The sequence below is a fragment of the Aotus nancymaae genome, unplaced genomic scaffold (genome assembly GCF_030222135.1).
Source record: "Aotus nancymaae isolate 86718 unplaced genomic scaffold, 86718_ANA_hifiasm-v0.15.2.pri h1tg000016l, whole genome shotgun sequence".
Lineage (NCBI taxonomy): Eukaryota > Metazoa > Chordata > Mammalia > Primates > Aotidae > Aotus > Aotus nancymaae.
In genome coordinates, this window is record NW_026988428.1 from 77440142 (window position 1) to 77464425 (window position 24284).

General features: G+C 43.8%; 1 protein-coding gene across 1 annotated transcript in view; it reads right to left on the reverse strand.

Moving 5' to 3' along the window:
* The window catches only part of GRIN2B (glutamate ionotropic receptor NMDA type subunit 2B), a 421963-nt gene extending 397949 nt beyond the window's left edge, over positions 1 to 24014 (reverse strand). Inside the window, exons 1-2 of the mRNA XM_012447678.2 lie at positions 23771 to 24014; positions 22333 to 22767 (exon numbers count right to left, since the gene is read on the reverse strand). The gene's annotated coding sequence lies outside the window, so the exon portion shown is untranslated. The remainder of the gene's footprint in view (positions 1 to 22332; positions 22768 to 23770) is intronic.
* Positions 24015 to 24284: the final 270 nt, after the last annotated feature.

The following is a 24284-nucleotide window of genomic DNA, read 5'->3' on the forward strand; positions in this document are numbered from 1 at the left end:
TAATGCAGAATATGGGAAGAAAGGTACTTAGGGCATTCGGTGTGCATACCATATACATGTGTATGGGTACACAGACGCAGACACACACAAGCACGAGACAGAGAGAGAGAGAGAGAGAGGACTGCAAAGAGAGGCTGCAACCATAAAGCACTACTGAGGTATCTCTCAGTGGAAATTAAAGACAGAAGCACCCAATGAACTCATCTTCATCTCACTGATCACCTTCCACCGGGCTATAGGAGAAGGCTAATGCTGAAATACATCAGAGCCCCCTCCACACCAACCTCTGAGAAACAGTTCGGCTTCCTCCCATGGCCTGTCTCCTGTGGGAAGAGGCGAGAACCCCACAGGAATGAGTGCTGAGCTCCTATAAGGCTGCGAGGAGGTAAGAGACCCACCCTGGAGCTGGCGGCTTCTCCTCCACAAATGCCTCCCACCCCGTGCCGACTCCCCAGCATGGCAGTCGGCTCTCTCATCTCCCTTGCCTCCCTTGATGACGATGCAGGCTCTGCGGAGGCCCGTCTTGGGTGAGCTCCCACATTCTGAATCTTCGTGGTGTACTGCAACCTCCCAGAGGGTGAAAAGGGAAGGGAGATGTGAAAACCCAGATGAGGCAAATTACTGACTCTGACAAATATAAGAACGTAATGAATCTGGAGCTGCCGTGTCCAAGGAGGAAATCACTGGCCGCATGTGACTATTGGCACTTAAATTAATTTAAATTATCTGGTCTCACTAGTCACAGGTGGCCAGTGGCTATCACATGGGACAGCAAAGTTAGAGAACATTTCCATCACAACAGAACGTTTTATTGCACAGCACTGGTCTCAATGTCTATTTGCACCTTGGATTAGGAATGAAACGTAGTGTTTGTGATACAGTGAGAAGAGCACTAATTAGGATTAATTCTAGGCCAGTTTTACTGATAATGGACTAATAATGGCAACACAAGCTGTAAAAATAAGGGCAGTGAAGTGGACAGGTGATCCCTAAAGCCTTGCCTTACAGAGTAAGATGGGGAGCATGGGACCCTGGAATTCACAAGAGCTGAGTCCAAACGCCAGCACAGTCCTGAGGCCCAGGGGCAAGTCACATGGGCGGTCCTGGCCTTCACTTCCTCAGCTGCGTAATGGAACAGCATCATCCATCTCATTTGCCAAATGAGGTCACAGATTTAAAATATACTTAAAAGTGTCCTGCTTAATGCCAAATGCTAAACAAAAGCTGGGTGTTACTCCTATAGGTAAGTACATAGTATGTTTCTCTCTCCTCTATCCCTGGGGAGGTTCTCATTAGCAGATGCCCAGGCCATGGCACTGGTGCATTTTTCTCATACCACATCCCTCCTGCGGGCAACCTCTGGCAGAGTCATTTTGTTGCCTGTGTTTGGCAAGCCCAGATTTGACTCCTTCTTCTCCCTCCATTCTTCCTCCTCTGTGTTCTCCTCCTCCTGTTTCTCCTTCTCCTACTCCTCATCCTCTTCCCCTACCCACTACCAACACAATCACAAAAAGACAAGAAGATTAAAGTCACCCATCAAATACGCCCTTGAAGTCCCTCCTTGGCTTTGAGAAGGGGAAAAAAAGACGTTACAGAGACGTCATTTATTGAAATCCTGCTCTATCCAGAGTACTTTAGATTGGACCATGGGAATTAGCTTAAAAAAAAAGAGGGAGGGAGAAGGAAACATACACATTGGGATATTCTCTAAAAATACTAAGGGATTCTTCATACAAATCAGTCAGTGTAAATTAATATAGGCCAAGTCTAATCAATATTTGTGATCAAAGTGAGAGACTGAGTAATAGGACATGGAGAATCTGAAGGGTTATTCACAAAAGTTTCTTAGGGGAGTTCAAAATTCAGCCAGATTTTAAAAGAGGTGACAGACATGGTTTGGCAAAAGGAGAGAAGGAAGCTTTCCAGGAAGGGGAATTATAGCACTGTACGGTGTAGACACAGACAAGGAGGAGTTCAGATAGGTGAACGCCCAGAGACAGGGCGTGAGCAACACAAAGGCAGGCAGGCGCTGGGGTGGGGCCTGCAGGGAGAGGGGGGTCAGGCCGAAGAGGGCTTCCTGGGGAATTTCCTTTTGCTAATAAGCAGTAATGGAGAGCCACCGTGGATTCGTGAGTAGAGGAAAACAGTGTTTAATGAAGACAATTCCAGCAGCTGTGTGGAGGGTGGAGGAGAGGGGGCGAGGTCCAGGCGGGGGACGCCAGCTAGAGTCCTGCACTAAGCAGTAGCCATGGAAATGGAAAATGAGGATCCGAGGGAACCATGTGGAGGGAGAACTGGCCAACATTGGCGTGGACTGGAATTGGGGGCTTTTGGAGAGGGGGCCAGTGGATACTGGTGCCAGGACAGTGTGCCACTGGCAACCATAGAAATGTTGGGGAAGAGATGCCACTGAATGAAGGGAGAGGGAGAGGAACACTGGGTTTCTTTCTTATTTGGGTCTTGGACATTTTCCAATATTGCAATATTGGGAGAAGGTGCCAGGAGAGATTTTTCTTTCAACCACTGGAGATATTATTCAGGATGCTGGAACTGTAGATTGCAGAATGATCAAAACCAGTCTGTAACCGAAACCATGTGAGAAAATGAGCCGTCAAAGGAGTGGAGGACTGAGAAAAAACAGAATGGGCACTTGATTGAGCCTTGAGAAAATGGTGGCGTAAGTGGGGCAGAGCTTTTCAGCCTCAGCACTGCTGACGTTTTGCGATGCCTCATTCTTCGTTTTCAGGGGCTGTCCCATGCATCCTAAAATGTTGAGCAGCATCCTTGGCCTCTACCCCCGCTCCCCAGTCATAACAATGAAAACTGTCTCCAGACATTCCCAAATGTCCTTTGAGAGGAAAAACAGCCCCCAATAGAGAGCCATGTGTTAGAGGTAATATGAACATTTGTTAGACATTCATAATATACCAGGCACTGTTCTAAGTCCTTTATAGGTATTAATGTATTTAATTCTCAAAACAGTATTTTAAAGCACTGTATTACTATTATTCTCCATTATTCCCAAATAAGGAAACCAAGACTCAGAAGTGATGTAATTTTTCAAAATTTCCACCACTAAAAAGTGGCAGCTTCAGGCTCCAAGGCCCATGTTTTGTTTTGTTTTGTTTTTAACCAAAAGGCTCTACTGGCTTTCTGTGGAAAGAGGATTCATATACAAAAGCACTTTGAAGACAGATTCCATAGCATCCACCAGGGGCTGGGGAGAGGGTGCTGGGGGCTTGCAGGAGACCCCAAAGCATCAGGCCGAGGCACTGAAAGAAAGAAGGCTCATACTACCTAAGAAACAGGGAGCCTGGGGAGAGGGGCTGGGGGAAGACAATGAATTTGGTTTCGGATCAATAAAGGTTTTAGGGTGACCACAGTGAAAGCAGCAGTGAAGAAGCAGAGAAGACAGAACTTCCTGACATCAGGAAAGACAGAAAGCATTGTATGACAGCAAAGTCCGTAATGAAGAGACATATCGGGTCAGAACAAAGGCAGCTGTAGCTGTAAAGGACAAAACAACGTCCCCTCTGAAACATCCAGCAAACAAAAGATAGACATGAGTGTTTATACTGGAAAGAGAATAATTATGGACATTTACATCAAGAGTGATGATGTCTCAGCGAAGTGTGATGACACCATCAACTGAGGCCAGGACTAAGGAGGAGAGAGTGCTCAGAAAGCCTGTTTTAAGAGCGGGGTAGGTACCTGTGAGCAAAGGCTGGTCATGTCATCACTCGTGATGATGGGCTCTGGAAGAAAGAATTCTGAGGACTTTTTTTTTTATCAGCCCTTAGTAGTGTGAGTGACAGAACACTAAAAGGAGATATGCCTGCAAGTGGGTGGGTCTGTATTGGAGAAGCTGAATTCCAGTTTGAGGGAACAGCGGCAAGGAAGGGAAGGGAGGGAAGCAACAAGGAATTCTAAGCCCAGGAGAAGGAAGCATTAGAGACTTCCACACTGAGAGCAAGGTCAGTGATGTAAGTGAAGTGGAGGAAGCAGAGCCTTAAGTCACGAGGAGGGAGGGTCCAGTCCCTGTGAGAGGAGGTGAGAGAGACACCATAGGGAGGAAATGCTGCTGGACACCTGGACGAAGAGCCAATGTGGAAGAATTGGAGGGCGCAGTTTTGCCGGTAAGTGGTTGATATGCAATGGAAATGTGCAAGAATTCATGAATCCTACATACTGAAAAAGTTAATTTAGTGTATATTTTGAAATATGTAAGAGAACATCAAGTGTGAAAATGTTGACCATTTTAACTGAATAACTAAACAAACACTTGTTTTATTAAAATTAGACCAAGTTCTTTCCCTCTGGGCAATCCACTTACAATGAAAAGTCTAAGAGCAGTTATTTCCACAGCATGAGGAGCTGTGTGCATAAAATTAGAGGGTTAAGGGCATTTGTTTAATCAACCCACCACATCTTCCAGAAACGTAGGTCCACTGGAATGGCAGACAAGAATGGCTGGGAGTTCCAAAAAGTCAGAGGCTGTCTTCCTCCCTTAGAGTGGAGGTAGCAGGCAGCACGGCTCAGGCACGCATGAGACAAAGGAGCGGGTGTGAGGGAGGCGGTGGGAGGGTCTGGAAGAGCAAGTCTCAAACTTGGCTGTACATTAGAACCACCTGGGAAGTATTTCAAATATGCTGGTCCCTAAGACAGAAATCAGAATCGATGCCCTGATAAAATACCCTAAAGTTCTTATACCTGTAAAGAAATGGTTTTTCATTCACATTCTCAGATTCTCTCTGTCTCTCTCTCTCTCTCTCTCTGTCTCTCTCTCTCTCTCTCTCTCTCTCACACACACACACAGACACACACACGTGCACAGAGCTGGCTCTTCCACGCAGTGAGCGGCAGGGAGCACGGCTTTGCTTGGCAGCAGGTTCTTCCTCCAGCTGCATCTGGGCTTGAACCCAACTGCACCGAGGAACCAGGCGGGAGCAGAGGCAGGCTCAGGCTCTTCTTGTCTCCACACCTACCTCATGTCCACTCCTGATTCCAATACCAAAGGGAGATCAAGACCCAGTGCCTTTAAATACATATCATCCCTTCTCCCACGGAAACCGAAGGGCTTCACAAAAACCAATATTTCCACCAGCCTGCAGTTATTCAATTCAGATTTTAGCAAACTGCTTTCATTTTGTATAAAATTAACCCTGAATTGCCTATGCTACAAGTAGGCACCATACTACAAATGACCTAAAACCAGAAACAATTCAAAATTGATTTATATTTGCCACTTGAATGCCTGACATTCTGTGAACTCATAGTGCTTAATTCCTTCCCAAAATGTCTGTTTGCCACCATTTACAGGCAGGAGTGAGACAAAGAGATGTACACCAAGCAAATATCTGCCCGGCAGAGGACTGGATTATCATAGTGACCATAACACCCAAGCAAGCCTTGGAGGCTGGCAGGCAGGTGGGCTGGCTGACCTCCATGAAGAGGTCACAAAAAATCCCTGGGGTCCAGACAGGACTTCCCAGGGGGGCAGAGCAGCTGTCGCTTTCTGATTCTCCCCCAGTAGAGTGCCAAAACTGTTGCCGCCTCCAAGAGGCGAGGAAAGAAGAAGGACGATGGGCACTGTCCCTCCCTGGGGAATGCAGTTAGACAGACCCTCTGTCTGCACCGTCTCCCCATCGCTGTCAGAGAAGGCAGATCTCCTTTCAGCCCACTCATCCGCCACCTCTTCTTCCTACCCTTTTTTTCTCATTCTTCCTCTTCCTTTTTTCTCTCCCTCCCTAGCTTTTTCCTCCTTAACACACAAGGTGGAGAAAAACCAGAGAAGCTGATGGAAGTTCAGGTCCTGGATATGGCACTTTCCTCTTTTTCACGTGTCACCCTTTCTTTTTTAAAATTTCCCTTTCCTTGCTTCTGTCATTTTCTCTAATAACCCAAAGCTCCCAGCCCACAGGTCTCTCTGGATCACCCCCTTGGGCACACCTAATTTCTGGGCTTATTCTGTAACACTCCCAATTTCCTGAGGCCATCCTAGGCACTGGGTTTCATACACTTTACTCCATCTCCCTCCTCAGCAGAAATGAACACAGCCAACTTCTGCAGTTCTCCTCGGCATGACAGCCGGAGTGGAGGATCGTTGAGGCACAGGCTGGGATAGGTACTTATGTAAGAAAAAGAAAAGAAGACAGAGAAGGCCAGCAAGGACCATCCCTTTTGCTTTTTCCTAGCCTACTGAGAAATCAGCAGCGTTACTCACAGGATATGGACAAGAGAGGCAGGGAGCTCAGTTCCAGGCGTTTTACATACTTCACCTCATCTAACCTTCATATAACCTGCATTTTACAGAAGAGGGAAAGCTGGCAGTCAAAAGTTGAAATGCCTTATCCAAGGTCCCTCGGTGGCAATTCCAGGATTCTGAACACAGGTCCCTTTGACATCAAAGACCCAGCTCTTGACTCTCACGGGCTGCCTCTCTGAAGAGTGGTACTGGGACTCCCATCTTTACTACTGGACATTGACTATTCAAGATCTAGGCTTGCATGGTGTAAAAGCCACCGCAGTACCAGCCCAGGATCCTGAGGGTGCCAGGACTGAGCTGTCTGCATGAGGCACTGCTTGGCACCCAGGAGAAAAAAGAGACAAATCTCCCACGGTGGGAAGGGTGAAGAGAAAATCCACTGAATATCAACTTTCCTGAGAGAGGAGGAGAACCTCATGAGAAATTTTAAGAAATCTTCATCCTGGGGTCCCAATGGAGACTTAATCTCTGGCTGTGGCTAGAATTTGTTCTCAGGGCCTTAGTCAAGAGTCAGAGTCCATTAGGGTGCACTTGGAGATGGCTGACATAGTAGAGAAAATAAAGAAAGCTAGTATTCCTTTATTCCAGTATATCTGAATCACATTCATTCCTTCCAAAGTACTTGCCTCCCCTACCCCAGGTGGTCATATTGGCTCACCCACGTCTGAGCTCCTACATTATTTGATTCCTACCACCTTAAAGACACCATCAATTCTGCCTTCTTCTCTAGACATTTTTGCCCAGATGTCAGCTCCTGGTTTGTGTCAGCTCTTGGAGGATAGGCATTAAATTCGATTCCGCAGCAAAGAGGTCCTGCCCTTGGCCACAAACCTTCATAAACATCCTATAAATGAATCCATGCGGCTGGTTGGAAAAGCTGTTCTCCAAAGTCTTCACCTTCTGGAGACAAGTAACTAGAAGAATATTTGCCAGGGTGTGCACATGGTCCAGAGCAAGGGCTCTTAACCTGCCATTCATAGATGGGCTTCAGGGATCCTAAGTCCCCTAATAATACTTTGTGTGGAATTTGAGGCATTGGCACAAAAGTAGATTTTTCAGGGAAGACGATCCAGAACATTCATTTTGGGAACTGCTGCCTAAATGTGTAGATTAAAGGTCAGGGTAGAAGTGGGAAGGCAGCAGAGACGAAGCGGGTTTGGGGTCAAGGAGAGCAGTGTGGACTTCACAGGCTGCAAGCCAGGCTGTTTGTGTCACCAGTGCTGCAAAGCTGACTCGCAGAACACCTCATTCCTCAGCAGGAGCTCAGCCTTCTTTGTTCAGACCTGAGAAGCAGGCACATTATTTAACTGTCTCCACCTTTGTTGAGAAAGTTAATATAGGTTGGGTCCAAGCTCCCCCAGGTGAGAACCACACAGCATCTATGGCATTGCCCTAGCTGGCAGCCGCTGCCGTCACTCCATTTTGAGCACCGTCTATTTAACCCACCCCATTTTTCCTGCTTAGAAAGTAGAATCTCAGGGTAAGCCAGATCTAAAACTTCTCTTACTTTTCCTTAATTACATATATCAGTTTCCTGCAGGCTGCCAAGCCTGAAATTCTCACAGAGCCCCAGATCTAATAGGATTTGTTATCTAGAAAGTCATTTTGAGGGTGCCTAGCCCTGGTCTCTTTAAGGTAACTGACAGGTTTGATATTTTTGCAACCTAATATTTGTGCTTATGAGTTTGTAATTTCTGGCTATCATCTCTTTTTTCAAAGAAGGTTATACGCTGGCTCGCAGAGATCTTTCCAGTTCTCTGTGACTTTCCCAAATGGCAGCCTCTGGCCCTGCAGTGGCCACTTCTTTGTTAAAGACATTTTAGAATCTGTCATGAAGACCTGAGGTTATTTATCATATTCTACTTAATTAATGTTTTAAAATCCTCTCCAATTTTATATTGGTCTCATGTTCCCTAACTCATGCTAGAATCCAGATTATACAACACACACACACACACACGTGTGTGATTGCATATTAGTAACCAATTCCCAATTATATTTCTAAAAAATTAAAGATACACTTCTTGTTCTTATGAAGATGGCTTTTACTGCTTTCCCTTTAATTCTTCATAAAACTAAAGTTTTTCATTTTTTATTTCCTAATCATCTTTTCTAAATATAAAAACAACATGCTTTATTGTGGAAATTTTGGAAGGTGGAGAGGTAAAATGATAATAATTCCCTTGTTCCTAAACTCTTAAATCTTTTGCATGTCACTCTTCCCTCTCATATTTCACAACCTTTACCATTTCTGAAGATGCCTACCTGCCCACTGAAGTGGCTTTCTTTTTAGAATAAGCCCTTTGTTTATCCGAGCAGGCTTCCTGCAGACCTTCTCATCTAGGAGAGCAAGCTGCTGTCCTAAACTGTCCCAAGGCACATGCAGAGGAGAAAAAGCCCCGGACATGAGATTCAGAAAAGCTGGGCTTGAATTCTAGCTTTTTCTTCCTCTTGCTGCATAATTTTGGGCAATCATTAGAACACTTGATATCACTGAAGTACTTTGTACCTCAATTTCCTCACCTTTAAAACAGGGATAATAGTTCATGCCCAGAATTCCTCCTGGTGGGTTCTAAGAAGACCAAATAACGTATGAGAAAGACAGTATATATGAGAAAACCATGGACACATTATCAAGCTTTAGAAATATGATTATTGTTATTACATCCAATTTGGTTTGTCTTTACCTCTATTGCCTTCCTTCATTGAAAACCTTCCTTTTCTTTCTCAAATTTTGGCTTTAGTTTTCCTTACAGATTTTCATGTGTGATCAGTTCATGGTGACTTTGTCCTAGGCTCACTTGAACCTTTAAATCCTCAATTAATTGGTTTCCATTGGTATCTTCTGCATTTTTGTACTAAAAATTCATGTTCTCTAAATATTCTAAAACATGGCACCTCATGGCTAGATTGTCTTTTCTTACTAGGTGTAATTTGATGAAATAGTCAAAGAAGCCAGTCTTGATCTGGAAGCTTCTAATTCAGAAATGACTGCTGGCCGTCTACATGGGACAATTAAGCATCACAATGCAACACCCAAACTGTCTCTGATTGAATAGCTAGTGGGTTGGGAACAGGGGAAGTCATAGTAATTAATATTTATGCAATGCCTACTCTGTGACAAATATTGTTCAAAGTGAAATAACTCACCTGATTCTTACAACAACTCTAAAAATCCAGAATTATTAATCCTCCATTTGATGAATAAGGAATCTGATAGCACAGAGAAATAAAGACATTTGCCCAATACATGACAAGGGTGAGAACATAAACCCTAGCAGTCTGACTCCTGAGTTCTTGCTCTGGAGAAAATCACTGTTTTCTGCCCCTGCTACTACGTTACACTGCAGAAAGAAAGGTGGAGAAGACAGGAGAAAGGAAAAATGTAAGGAACCCAAAGATGACAGCAAGGAGCTGAGAATTACAGTGCTCAAAATCCAACACATTTCACCCTCTGCATAACTCAACAACAATTACATTAATTACACTCCTATGCATTTCTGGAAGACTGTCCTGGCTGTGTCCTGTAGCTAATGAGCACACCTGAAGAATGAGGTCCACAAATCATTCACAGAAGTCCAGGTTCTAACCACCTTTCAGGTTCTGCTGTGCACCCTCTTCCCTTTCTCCAATCTCTTTATTACATAGGACCAGACACGCAGTATGTTTCCTGTAAGTCTCCGAGCATCAAGTCAACCATAAACATGTACTACAAAGCGGTAAAGCAAAGAGTTTAAGAGTGTGAGCTTGAGCCAAAATGCCCAGTTCAAATCCTGGTCATGCCATTTAAGCAAAGCAAGCTTTTAACGTCTTCATGTCTTGGTATCCTCATCTGTGAAATGCAGATAAATTTACATATCACTATATGTGTTTGAAAGGGTCAAATCAGTCAATTCATGTAAATCACTAAACACAGATCCTGTAGTGCTCACAACAAAGTAGCAGCCGTCTATTAAACATGTACAATGCACCAGCATTCTGTAGACACACACCGGGACACGAGGGTGGATGCTGTTTCTGCCCTTGAGAAATTCACATCGGGAGGTGGGCTGGATAGAGACACGACAGCAGTCCTTTCACATCCCAGGGTGGGCTATGGGAGCAGGCAGAGGGCAGTGATTCCAGCCTGTGGGGACAGGACCACCTGGAACTGAGGATCCCTGAGCTGAAACTTGTAGGCATGTGGGGAGGGCACTGAAGTCAGAGCAGGAGGCATGAGCGAAGGCCTGGAGTGTAAATCAGCCTTTCACAGTATCCCTTGCCCCTGCCTGTGTCCCTGTGTCACCATCTCCATCTTTTCGCTTCTTGGATCATGTAAAGATAAAAGATAAGCCTGGAAAAAATAGTTTCACACATAAAGCTAGAAAGATTAGTTTTGCTCTCCTTTCTGACGAGTATTTATCTAGTTTTCTCAATAAAATACTGTGAAAGAGAACCTGGGAAGGAGACATAGACCAAAGATTAAAAACCGCAGGTCACAACGCCTAGGTGTCACTCTGCATTCAGAATGCTGCGTGCCTCGCCACTCACGGCATGTCTTGCCCATTAAATATTTTCCATTTTCTTGTCCACTGAAAGTGGATGTATTGAATTCAAGGCCAAATAATACACTGAAAACTGGCTATTTGGAGCAGGATGCAGTTATTAATTATTATTTCATATTGCACATGTGTATATTACACTTATGGTTGAGGAGATTTTTTACATTTCCTTATTCAATCCACAAAATGAAGTTTTAGGAGGATCAACACAATAACTGGTCCCCTAAAGACCTCATTTTACAGATGAGGACGCGAGTTCAGCAAGGTTTCCTCTCTCGATTCCACCTTGCTTCAAATTACTGAAGAGCCTTTTTAAAATATGCATGTGGTAAAGCTAAGACACCAGAATTCCATATGGCACCAATAGATATCCTCTTTCATAATAGAAAAAAAAAATGGGGAATTTGACCTTTGTATTTTACATTTATTTTCTCTAAAACTGCCCTCTGAGTTAAGAGTTGATACAGATATTTGAAACAAAACTAGCTCACTCATATCCTTTTTGGAATTTTCTCTTTAACAATAATGATGACCCCTGTTAATAGTAAAATCCAAGCACAAAGCAGTACTTATGACTGCCATTCTCGTGCACTTAACCATTAGTCTCTATTCAAAGGAGTAGCTTGCAAATGGGTTTGAGAAAGAAATAGATACAAGAAAATGGAGAATCTTCAAAATGTCCAAGATTATATGATCAGTGAGAAGTGAATAGTTCCTTCCCTCTTAGAGAAACTAGAGTCTTCAATTTCAGAGGTGAAATATACTTACAGAATTGTAGGAATAGGCTAAGAAGATGATGCCCAGGTCTTAGCCATATATGAAGTGAACAAGATGCTGATGGCCAGTACCATGAGTTTCTCACCCTTCATCCTCACTGAATTAAATTAAGGTCCAGAAATCAGCTATTTTGTAGGGATCCATTTTTCTAGTTTAAAACAGCTTTGCCTTTTACCAACAGCAAAGCCCCAAGAGAAGGGATCTAGAAGAAAATCACTTTCACTGAAGTTTCAAAGTACATGCTGTTTATGAGTTTCACTACATGCAACATAAACCTTTATCTTTTTTTTTTAACATGGAGGCAACTCTATATAATTTAAAGAGTCAGGGGTTAGAATCAGAAGATGGATATTGGAATCCTGGCTTGCTCCTTATAGCTGTGTAACGTTCAGCTCTCTGATCCTCACTCAGTTTATCTGAGAAACAGAAATAATCATATCAGCCTTGTGGTGAGGATTAAATGAGATAATGTACATTAACATAATCTAGAATATAGTGGGCATAATCTAGAATATAATTTTCAACAGAAATTTGTCCCAAGCAAAAGCAAGGCAATTTCTTATAGATAACTCTTATATTTAGACTGACAGCAGTAATTCTTAGCATTTTCACTCCACTTCTTATCTTTAAGTGATATATAAATTCTGATTACATAATTCCAGGACCTTCTCACTCCTTTTCCTAATCTCTGTCTCAGTTGCATAAATGCAGACTTATCAATAAACTAGACTGCCTGCAGTGGTTACTGGAAGCTCATTTATGAGTTTCAGTGTCAAACTTGAATTTCATGTTGAAATCAAAGCAACTTTGTAAATAGGTACATAATAAAAAGGAGAGGTTGAGAAGGTAACCATGATCCCATTTATTCCAGAAAGTCCAGCACGCTGAAGGTGACTGAAGGATACTAGATAAGACTACCCAGGTAAACTAGAGATCTGTCCCCAAAGCCAGCATAAGATGAGCGCTACAAACAGAGGGAAAAGGAGTTTGTGAACAAATAGCTTGGGAGAGTTCACTTCTAGTCGGGGAGATCAAGCAAGACTTCATGGTGGAGCCTGCCTTTGAGACAAACCTTGAGGAATGAACAGTATTTACATGGAATTTGAAAGGAAGGGCAACAGCATAATTAGTGATGAGAGAGAGCTTTTTGAAGAAATGTCCATATGGAACACAATGTGAAAGGAAGCTTCAAGAAGTGAGGCACTAAGGAATGAGTGTATTTTCACTTCATCAGCCTAAAGCTGGCACTAAAGATACTTTCATCTATTCAACTCTAGTAAATCTCACCCAAAGCATTAAGAGGTGCTTGGATGGCAAGGAAATGGAAACATAAAAGGTATAAACATGTCAGCTTTATCTTCAATGTACATTCATTTCCATCATCATCTTTACCAACAACCAGCATTTTCTGAGCACTGACCATGTGCAGAGAGCACTCTGCTAAGCACTGAGGACATAAAATGACAAGGACATAAATCTTGTCCTCATGAGAAAATAAAAAATCAAATTTGATCACTTTAACAAATTTGATCACTTTTGAACAAAAGTGATTTCTCTTCTACATGCAGGCTCTAAACACACATACACACACGCACTATATACACATCCAGTCTTTCTTTCTTCAAAAATCCAAAGAGTAGCATTCTCCTGCTCAGGAAAGATCTTTTGAATCTGAGCACCTATATTTGGCCAGGGTAGAACGTCTTCTGCAGTCCTTCTTCCTATGTGAGCGGAAGGAAAAATCAAGATAATGTAAACAAAATCAAAGGAAAACAGAAATATTCTCCATTTTCCCTCAAGCTCAGAAGCAATTCTGGAGCCTCTAACAAGGTGATAAGAGGAAGAACCACAAGCCACAAAGATAGCAATTGTGGCTCCACAGAGCTCACAGGTGAAACTGACCTGCATGGTAACAGATTCCACGGTAAAGTCTGCAGTAGCTCCATGATTTCGATGTTTTTCCTATGTAGGGCCAGCCGGTAGATATTTGAAAATTCAGATCAAGCAGTATGCTTCTCAGTTTTCTCCTAAATACTTAGTGCCTCACACCACCACAGAGCCCACCAAACACCGCTGCGAGTCTAAACCACACACTTACCCTTTCTCTTTTATCTCCAATGGCTATTGGCAGCTGTCTAAAACAGAAGTAATGTTTTTACTCTTTTATAATTTGTCTTTAAAGACATAGATTCATAAATGTGGGGTTTTTTTCTTGCTTCTGCACATTTAGGTTTACATTTATTTTAAAACAGGGAAGGGGGGAAGCCAAAAAGGAAGGATGTGAGAAAACTATTAACCCAGCCAGCCTAATAATCAGTGATTAAAGTTACAGTCAGAGAAGAATGACATCTTGATGCCTCCTACCCTCTTCCTCCTCTGCGTGTCTTTAATATTCCACTTCAGGCACTGAGAGGGAGGGCAACGGGGCTAGTGAATTCCAACTAGCACTCAGATAATTGCACCATTCACACCCCTCACCAGTCAATCAGGGTCTGCTTAGCCAGCCCCATTTATTAATAGTTTTCCTACATTTACAGTGCTACAAAGGACCGAAATGAGGTTTTCTCTCCGAAACAAGAAATGGGGCACCCTCAATAAAGACTAAGTGGAACAGAGGATGTTTGCAAAACCAAGAACCGCTCGCCCTATTTTGCAGCCACACCTGTTTTAAGGGTGTCAGGAAAGCATTCTCCCTGAGTTTCCTAACTTTCAGCACCAGGCCCGTGTCAGCGGTGAGAAAGCTTCCCTTAATTCAACCCCGAGTTCCACCCTTTGTGTGCAATCTGTAGACTAAGTACCCTCGTATCCCAACAGCTTTTTTTATTTTTTAACTTTGGGCCTAGGGACACTCTACTAATCACAGAACAGTTTAACAGTGACAAGGTCTTACCTTCATGTTAAAATGCTTGTATAACATAACGTTTAGAGCTAACAGGTGCCTTGTCAATCATCTTCCCCAGTCATTCTCAAATACGGTTGCACATTAGAATCCTTCGGGGAAGTTTCTTAAATGACCATTGCCTGGATCCCTCCCTGAGAGATTTCAATCTAACTCTTTGGGGTAGGGTCTGAGCATGGGCATCATTAGGATTTTTTGTTGTTATTCTTGTTTAGTTTTTTGTATTTGTTTTTGTTTAAGCTGTGTGAATGATTCTGTTATTGAAGTGGAGTTCAAAATCACTGCTTCAGACTACTGTCACTGTTACAGAAATTAGAAAATTGAGGTCCAGAGTCAAAAGTTTGTAAGTGGTCACAAAATAAAGCAGCACAAGCAGAATTAAATAAAAGCTTTTGACTCCTAAGACCACCACCTCTTTTATTACCATGTAGCTACTGGACAGCTTGGAAAAACTTAGTGTTTTTAAAGGCCCATTACATATCAAGAGAGAACTTGAGACTCTGGGGATATGTGGATGAGCAAGTGCACACCATGGGCTGACTTAGGGCCATGCATTCCATGGGGGCTTGTGGGAGGCGGGCAGGGGAGAGGAAAGCACTGAAGTGAGGCTCAGTGGACATGGCTGACCATATTATGTGGCTTTAGGCCACGTGGCCAACCTTAGGAGTATTTTCACAGTTTTTAAATGGTGGGAAAAAAAAATGTCCACCTTGGAGGAGGACAGGTAACCTCCAAGGTGACTATCAGCATTATTGCTCTATTATCCTGTGCCACACACACAGACCACATGCATTATTGTACTTAAGTTGCACACATTTAATGCATTTAAGATTTTGAGTGCTATCATATTTGGTAGGCAAGTCACTACACAAACATATCCATCCATACACAAGTCTAGTATGTACAGTTGTGTGGGGGGTGTGTGGATTTGGATAACATATCCAATACACTAATCTCGAATCCAAAGGTACAAACTGCTATGGCATCTGCGTGACCAGACTGCTGCCCCTAGAAGGTGGAGGATTGGCTAAGAACGTCCGGCCATTTTCACAGAGTACAATTAGCTATGGGAGAAAGAATGAGCATCCTCACCTGAGCTTCAGGCTTCTTCTAAGACTCTCTTCTCCCTTCCCGTAACCATGTAGTGCTTTTATTCAGCCAATGTTTTGCAGTCTCCCCTCTTAAAGAAACAAGATCTGATTTCCTAAGAAATTCTATCTGGTTGCAGTCCTGAGTGGGTCTATATAAAGATTAATGGGAACTTTAGGCTTGGCATTTCCTTCTAAAGAAAGACATTTTCAGTCTGAGTGAGGCAGTGAGGAAAGACACAGAGATGGCGTGTCGATGGCATAGTTTGCCGTTGGTGAGTTGAGTGAGCAGTTCAGAGGGTTAATTCATTGAAACCTTAATTGTCTTAATCTAGGAAGCTCCTCTACTATAGACTTTCTGCTCCCCTTCAAGCTGTGCTCCAAGGAGGGCCAAGTCTATAGCTTCTCTCCCCTTCCAGGTCTGCCATTCCCAGAGGGCTGGCTCTGCTTCCCCTCCACCACCTTTTCAGGGACCCAGGGCTCAGACTTATCACTGTGCCTCCCATGCTCTGCCTCTCAAGTCCCCTTGGAATGCATGGGTCTTAAGTCAGTCATGGTGGGCATTTACTCACCCACCTATCTTCAGATCCAGGATACTCTCTTTATATGTAATGGATCTTTAAATAGTCATCAGGCTGAGCTTAGGATTCTTCTGCTAATGAAACAAATACAAACCACAACATACAAAGAATAGTGAAAGTGTAGATAAAGGGTAAAAGGATAAGGAGCAGAAAAAGATACAAAACAAATTTAGGGAATCATCCATTTCAAGCCCATCTTCCCTTAGGCATCAATGCTATAGTTTAGGCAAGAGGTGACTGAAGGCATATCCCCAACATCTGCATACCTGGACACCTCCAGGAGTAAAAACCTCTAAAATTTCAAGCCACTCTAAACAGACTACCAAAAAGCATTTTGTGAATCCTCTAGGAATAATGGGATCCCTTTTCATCCATCACTCCCCTTTGCCATTACAGAAAGCAGCTGGTGTCTGAAGGGCATGGCAACTTTTTACCTCCCTACTCCAGAAACACATGGACTAGGCTGGTCCTTTATTCTGAGTAGCCTGGCCTGGGCTAGGATCCAGGTTTCTCTTTGGACACAAACCAACTAACAGCTGTCCCTTTCTTTGTAATGGCCATCAACAGAGTTAGCTGCAATCCAGTGGTCTAAGATGAAAACTGTATCATTTGCTCATTCTAGAGACAAGCCTAATAAACGAGGCTAGGATTTCACTAACTATAGAATCACTAAAGCAGAAACTAAGGCCTCTTCCTTCTTTTAAGAAGTCCCTGGCTTTATTCTCGAATCTTCTCATTTGTAATCTGAAATTCCTAATCAAAGAAGCAGCAGCAGCACATGCCTGTGTCGTTCTTTTCCTTGAGTTAAGGGATGCAAGGAAGAGCGGGAGGCCTGCCTGTATACACCAGCTTTCCTCTTCATATGCTCTCTGTCTTCGTAAAATCACCTGTCTTTCTGCCTCCTACAAATCTCTTATTTTTTTCTTCAAGACATAATTTAAATGTGAACCATGAAGTCCCTCTCACTCTCCCAGGCTTCACAGATCATACCTTAATATACGATTATCTCTTTATACATGTCCACACCGCTAGATCCTGGGCTGCTGGAAGGTACAGACAGCTAATTTTTTTTCATAGCACAATGTTTGACAAACACTGGTTCTTAACAAATGTTGATGAATAACTGAGCAAAGCAAAAGACATGAAAATAAATGAAGTTAAAAGAAGAGAATAGTGTAAAAGAAATGAAGAGACATTAATGAAGAGATAAACTAAAAAGTGGGAGGAAATAAAAAGAAAAATAAGAAAAAGAAGAATCAGTTATGAGAAGGACAAGAATAAGAAAGCACAGAATTTAAAGAGAGCAGGCAAAAGATGTGCACAGGTGAAAGAGTGAAAGAAGAGAGGAGATGGGTGAAGTACACAGGTTTCCTTCTGATTGTTTTTTTAAAAAACAAAGCAGAAGTGCTGGAATCCCAAAAGTAGAATACAAGCAGAACTGCCAATATTCTAGTGCCAAGACCACTAACCATGGTCTACAATTAAATGCAGGGATGGTGTCGACCTGTGATGCAATGTCCAGCAACTCTGGCATCAAAGGATAGCTTGTTAGAAATGCAAAATGTGGAGGCCCAGCCCAGGTTTACTGAATTAGAATATGCCTTTTCACAAAATCTCAAGATGATTTCCGTATATGATAAAGTTAGAGAAGCACTGATGTAGACATTTAAAATCCACAGATAACCTCTTCATTTCACCCTAAGAAATGCTAGTGCGTGGAGTACAAAGCACTAGCACTAAGAAGTTATACAACCTTAGGAAAATCACTTAATGTCCCTGAATCTCAGTTTCTTTATTAAATGAGAAGTTCAGAGTAGATGTTTTCCAAAGTGTCACATAGCTCTGATATTCTTGATCTCATCTAACAGCGTAAATTTAACCCTTCCTAAACCCAACAGAACAAACCACAGGTAACATCCTAGACTAATTAATATCTCACTTCCTTTCTCCTTTCATTTATTTAACATTTTCTGAGGATCTATTATGCTAAGCACAAATGATTCTAAGATGAATACGACACCTCTCTGCCCTTGAGGACCTCACAAACTTCTTAGGGAAACAGCATATAAACAAAATCAGGATAAACTAAGAAGCACGAGCACATGCTGGTGAAGACCAGAAAGGAAGGCAATCCCACAGCCTGGGGCAGCCATGGAGATATTCACCAACGGGGCGACATAGACGTGCACCAGGTCCCTTCTCTGCCAACCTCTGCTGAAAGTGCTAGGAAGTGAAAAGACCAAAAATAAGGTAGTTGGAGAACATCAAGAAAACAACCAAAGGTTCATAAACACATCTCGATGGGTTCACAATACCCCCAAAAGTTCATGGCACAATGAATTCTGTGTAATGGCTACAGGCACCATTAACAGCCGCAAGTGAACCTCAGAAACCCACCTTCTCTGAGCTATGCCTGCTCTTTCATCCTGACTACATTCTGTTCTAGCTTTGGCCTCCTTCTGGAAGATAACATCAATTCAACCACTAATCTACTCTCCCCAGAGACGACTTCTTGTGGTTGCAAAGAGGAGATGCACTTTAATAAATGTGAACAATTCATTAGACCAGTAACTCTTTTGATCTATATTTATTTAAAGTGAGAGACAATGCTGGTATCCAGTCATATGCACCGGAGCAGCAATTGAAAATGTAGTTTACTGAAAGAAATTTCTAGAATTCCTAAGGATGGGATAGAATGGCACTGAGGAAAAGAAGCAGCTTAATTTTTCCAGCTCATCCACGTTTAATTCCAACAAGATACACAAGGTAAGTGGTTTTGTCAGCCCGTCTTCATTATTAAAGACACAAGGCTATCCTTTGGAACAATAGTTTTCCCACCTTTAGAATGGTGAGTTCGACCCCGGCTTTTTTCTCTTCCCTGGCTTCTAGACGCTGATCTGGGGCTATGATTTCCTTCCATACAATTTGTCCTTTCACCTGTCTCCTTTTATAGACCATAAATATTAACAATTTTTTTTGTTTAACCTTTTAGTAGTAGTAGATATGTCACGTTCATTTTCAGATTCTTAAACAAGAATATAGAAAAAACAATCCTGCCCCCTGGGTTTATTGTGTTCATGGAGGAACTGGAAGAATGTTTTACAAGTTAAAATTGTGGCCAAGGGCTGGATCAGCTCAGTTCTGTTTCTCCCAGTCAAACACCACTCGTTCCACCAGCCAGTTTCAGTCCATGTGTCCACCTCCCAGGTGACCCCTGCCTCTCCCCACACAAGGCTGTGTGCGTGTACATGAAGGTCAAGGAAGATGATCAAGATTCCAAAGCTATCTTTCTGGAGGTAAACCAAGAACGCAAATCAGGTTCCTGCTTTTCCTCCCTTCCCCAGAGGAAGTCGCTCTTCTCAATCGGCCTTAAAGAAAAGCACTTGATGTGCAAAGTACTGAAGAGAGGATTTTTTTCTCTTTCCCCTCTTTTCCTGTCATTTTACCTTCTTATTCTCTCTGCCTGCATCCATCCCTGGCAAAAATTGCATATATGTGTTAGCAAAACAAGGATCTTCAGACAGACAGGCTTCCTAGGGATAGAACCAATGGGAGAGGAAAAATTAGACAATCCAGTGGCACTCCCTGCTCCTCTCCTCATGTAACACCTAACTCTAAACTGCCATATCACTGTGTTCACAGATCCGCCATGCTCTACCACACCTGAAACACAGACACAGAAGATAACCATGTTGTTTTGCTTTTCTTGAAATCACCCACCTAACATCCTTAACTGTGTTTTCCTGGGAAGTCTTCATTTACCATTATTATTATTTTTCTTAATTGCACATCATGGAGGCTCCTCAATTGAAATTAAATTTGCTCTTCCTCCCACCAGCAGCCACCTTTCTTTCCCATGTCACTCATATTGTAAGGCAGGTGGCTGAAGGAGAAAAGACAAAACAGAACCCAGTCAGCTCTGTACAGTGAGGGAGGAAAAGGGGGACGAGAACAATGGCCCACAGAACACCACTGAGTCACAGCCTCACAGATACTGCCCGCGAGGATGGGGAACACCTGCTTGCTTCTCGGGGTCTCTGAAATGGTTTTGGATGGTGAAAAGGCACAGACCACCTGTGGCGATTCCTCCTTGAATCCTAACAAGCCCTTTCCAGGTGGATTACCTCCCCTTTCCCTTTATAGCTTTCCCACCCACTTTTCTCTCTCTTCCTCAACACCCTCCCCTTTCAACCTCACCTAGTCTTAGGGACAACTAATGAGAGCCTGGAACCTGGCTTCATCCTTGGGCATTCAAGATAAATGAAGTAGCTGAGATCCTGTCCAACCACCCCCTTTGTCAACCCCATTACCAACAAACACGCCAAAGGACCTGCTGGGTGTAGAGCACTGGTGTTGTGGCACTGGGGATGCCAAAGGGGCCCTGTGCCTCATCAATGCCCTCCTCTCCTTGTCCATCTGTATGTATGTATGTATGAAAGCGTCGCACATGGAGCTGCCTTTCTCACCCATACCTCTTTTCTATTTTGAAGTCAAATTAAGAGTTCCTCCTCCTACTTGGAGTGGAAGCAGATGGAGAATGAGCTCAGGTGTCTCTAAGGTGAGCGCACACCAGATAACCTCAGCTATTTGTAGACATGGTGAGAACATGGTTCAAAGTGGGATCCCACCCTCTCACTCTGATTACACTATGACTACAGAGTAGCATTTCAGCAATAAAAGCTCAAAAGAATGAAACCTGGGGAAGGGGGTTAGTGAATTTGGATTACATCTGTTCTTTCTGGATAATGAAGAACTATCATCTGCTGTCACGTTGAGCGACAAAGATCTTCCACCTCTTCCCCACATCCTTTCGGTATTTTGGATTATCAAAGAATTGTTGTTTTAAAATGCCAGGAAAAAATGTGTGTGTGTTGCAGGGTGGTAATACTTCTAGGAAGAATAATGATGCTACTGATTCTGCTACATGGTTTTGGAAATCTTTATCCCAATCTGATCCCTGCATTTAGACGCCTTCACAGTTCAGGGAAGTATGGTCAGTGGAGCAAGAAAAGGAGCAGCCCACTCACCATGGTGGCCCTCCGACCCATGAATGATCTGATTTTCTCAAGAGTTGCCTTGGATTGCATGAGGGACTAGCTGAAGAGTCATTAGTCTTTTCCATTTCTCCTGCTATTTCTCTTCTCAAGTACCTTAAAATACTGCCTAATCACATTTCACATATTGTAAAAATTGATGAAAGGGAAAATATTAAGGTATTAATTCCATTTTTGAGGGTACAAGACTAACACATGCAAACAGCAAATCTCTTTGTTTAACACAAAGACTCACGTGTCGAATTCTGCACCCCTTCCACATGCACAGCATTTTAGAACTCTGCAAGATAGCCATTTTGCAAGAGTGTGGAAGTAACAGTTTGCTCGGAGGATGTGTGGGTATAAATAGATGTGTAGACAGAAGGAGAAATTTACAGCTCAAAAATAATAGCACAGGAAAAAATACAAATTAAAAGCAGAATATTGACAGAATTCCTCCTTTCCAAGCTTAAGATTTAAGTCCTCTTAACCTGCAGCATCCTTCAATTCCAGGTGTTCTTACAGCAACCCGATCCCCACCTAGACCTGCCCCTCTGCAATAGGCCTCCCAGGATCTCTGGGCCCGGTGTCAACCCTTTAGACAGCAAGTGGATTTCAGGGCAGCAATCACAGTAATCTCAATCATTATTTTTATCTGTTTTAAAGGGTATAGAAAGGATGCCTAGGAAGGTAAAAACAGGAGACAGGGAGAGAGGCATGAAGGTGACAAGGGGAAAAAGCCAGCCTGGAAAAAAAAAAAAAAGATTTCTAGATTCCCATAAAAATCACAGCTTTAGTTCTGGGTGAATAAAATGCTATTTAAATCGAAAATCACACAGGTCTCCTGGCTGGCTGTGTCTATATATGTATATATATATATCCCCCTGATGCCATCCAACATCTTTTGTGCCTACATACACCCACCCCCACTGCCCCCCAAAAACCCAAAACCTGTTTGATGAGAGAATAAAAAGAAAAAAAATGGGAGATTTTCTTTTTTGTAATAAGCCTTTCCCCCCAAAGCAGCATTATTTTAATATCTTGTGACCTTTTCTTCCAAAAAGATCCACTTGAGGGACTCGAAAATATAGATAAAAGGAGGAATCCCTACCCCAGGTAAGGAAAAAATAAAACAGAATTTGCCCTACCTTGGTTTGTAGAAGCCAAACCTCTAGACGGACAGATTAAGGGAGTGAGCATGTTGGGAATGTCCAGTCCCTTCTTCTCGCTTGCATATCCACATAAGAAAGACGAAGGATAAATGAACAGAAGATAATTTAAAATCCAATTTAGCGTAAATTTTGTTTTAATCTTGTGTCTTGAAGAGATGTAAATTCAAAAAAAAAAAAAAAAAGATTTGATTCAAAGGTAATTCAGGGTATGAAGAGCAGCTCACAATGCAGAATCCAGAGTAATTATTCCGTGTGCATGTGAGGTTAGTGGCTGGAATAGATTTTTAACGCTTCTTCTGGCAATTACGGTTTTTGGTTTTTGGAGCGTTAGTGGAGGAGGCTCTGTGTGGAGAAGCGGGGGGCCGGCTCCGTCCCTCGGTGGAGCATGGTCATTCCCAAAGCGTCCCCTTCCTAAGGGGGAAAAAGAGGCGGTCAGGGCTTGATTTGAGTGTCCCCCGGAGGGTGAGAAAAATACATTCCGAAAAAGATATCAATTCGTTTTAAGGAAAGGGGGGAGGAAACCCCGCATTTCCCACAGAGTGCACACGAGAGGAATTGAAAACAGCTGGTACCGGTCTATAAATAATTCAGAAAAGGTCTGGCTATACCATTCCTGGGACAGGCACGGATGAGAGGTGGGAAAGCCAACCTGAATGGAAGAGGAGAGAGGGAGGGAGCGAGCGAAGGAGGGAAGTGGGAAGGAAGGAGGAAGGGAGGGAGAAGCGGCACCATACAGCAGCACACACTCACACACACGCAGAAACACAATCCCCACTTAACTCGCCAGCGAGTGCGGCCCCCAGCCCCATCTGCATTGCTGCTGACATGTCTGTCTCGCTCTCCCCATCGCCTCCAGCAGCAGCGCCGCCTCCCACCCCGGGCTCGTGCTGAATGGGTTCTGATTGTGCACGGGGTGCACACTGGGCATTTCTTGGAAGGGGCACACTGACACGCGCGCACACACGCCCCCGACGCGCACGCGCCCCGCGCGCACTCACACTCACTCACCCCCGCGCACACTCACCCCCGCGCACACTCACGCTGCCGCCGCTCTGGGGTGCAGCGCACGGGGCTTCACCTGCAACGTGTCGATTGGACGGATGGGCTCGGTGCGTGGGTCCGGCCCGGGCGCAGCTGCCTTGTCTCTCTGCTGGGTGAGGGGATGAAACCCCCCGAAAGACCAGAGACAGCCCTACCCAGTCACAGCTCCCCCTCCCCCACACACACCAAAAAACCTTAAAAAAAAAAAAAAAAAAAGCCACGTCCAAATTAGCAAGTGCGGGGTTCTGCTGGATTTCAGAGCTTTGCCTCATGCCAGGTTGGTTCACGGTTTCACAGCTTCGACCCTTTATCTGCCTGACACCCCCAAGCCCCTACACTGAAAGGAGAGACTCCAAAGCGAATCTTTACGTACCGGTTTCAAGCGCCTCCGCGGTTGCAGTCTCCGGAGAGGGGTGGCGGGTGGCTGGGGATGGAGGGTTTTCCTTTCCTGCAAAGCAGGATTAATGATCCGTCTCGGGGGTTTTGAAGTTCACGACTCTTCTTTGCAAGGCAAAGGGATGTGCATTCGGACGCCAGCACTTCTGGATGGTGGTGATGAGCACTCTCGACAGAGCGAAGCCCCGAGATTTCCTAGAGGTGAAGAAGCCGGAGGAAGTGGTTTTTGAAAGGGGGTGGGGGGAACCTTCCTTTCTCAAAAGGAGGTGGGGGGTGGAGAGGCAGGAGCCCAGATTCCAGTTGGTGAGGAGCGGAGCCGGAGCCGGGGGAAGGGAAGCGGGCGGGGGCAGGCTGTGCAAGTCAACCGCGCGGCAGCCGGAGAGGCAGAGCAGGAGGGGAGGAGGGGAGCGTCAGAAAAATGGGTATTAATCACCGGGGACGGGGGGAGGCGCAGGGAGCAGGTTGCCTGGTCTGGATTTGGGTCTCACACT